Source organism: Haplochromis burtoni, unplaced genomic scaffold (genome assembly GCF_018398535.1).
Source record: "Haplochromis burtoni strain Fernald_Lab_line unplaced genomic scaffold, NCSU_Asbu1 Contig_4, whole genome shotgun sequence".
NCBI classification, from domain to species: domain Eukaryota; kingdom Metazoa; phylum Chordata; class Actinopteri; order Cichliformes; family Cichlidae; genus Haplochromis; species Haplochromis burtoni.
Window position 1 is genome coordinate 5,208,158 of NW_024582365.1, and position 938 is coordinate 5,209,095.

The window sequence follows — 938 nt, forward strand, 5'->3', positions numbered from 1 at the left end:
GCCGCCAATGTCACTGCCTGCTATCATACTGGTAAATGTCAGGGTAAAAGGTTAAAATGCTGCTTGGCATCAGTTAAACATTAACCATGTTCACCACAGATTGAATGCACTTGGAAAACAATGATGCTTTTCTTACCTCCCAAAATCCCAGACAATCTGAAGTAAGAGCCTTCTGCTGGTGTTATTAGCTGCACCTGAGAGTGTTACATGTAACCTTTATGTAACGGTTCATAAACTGTAACAAGTACCATAGACACACTTCTACTGAACTCATTAATACAGGCCGTTTAGTGGTAACTGCTACCTTACTACTGCTGAGGATAATACGATGTATTGAAAATGTATAGCTAACACTGTTATTTCTGTTATCTGCTACACAATATCGAACTATTTATTTATCTAGCTAGCATCACTGAATTTTAAGTAGTGATGCAGGTTTCAGCAATTTACTTTTTTTTTTTTTAAGTTTTCAATCTAATTTTGCCCTTGTCCTTTACACCTTAAAATATATTGACAGCATCTTATAGTCAAGTTTAAACCATTCATGTATGTATTCTGTGTATTGTATATTTTCAACTTTGTGATAAATCTGTCTTAGTACATGGCGCCGTGCCAGCTCTCACACGACAAATCCTGCTGAATGTTGTTAAACAAGTGTTGCTTATCTTCTTTAATCGTGTGTTCAATCTAAATATTACGCTGACTTGCAATATTAAGAGCTTGTGCGTGCGTGTGTATGTGTGAATTCCTCAGAATCTGTTTGCAGTCCCATTTACACCTGAATTTAATTCTAGGTAAGAATTTATTATGTTTAAAGTTAAGATAAATCTCCAAGAAATAAGTGAAGTTAACTGAAATAATCTTTGATCTGATGTGAACGTGTGTGTGTGTGTGTGTGTGTGTGTGTGTGTGTGTGTGTGTGTGTGTGTGTGTGTGTG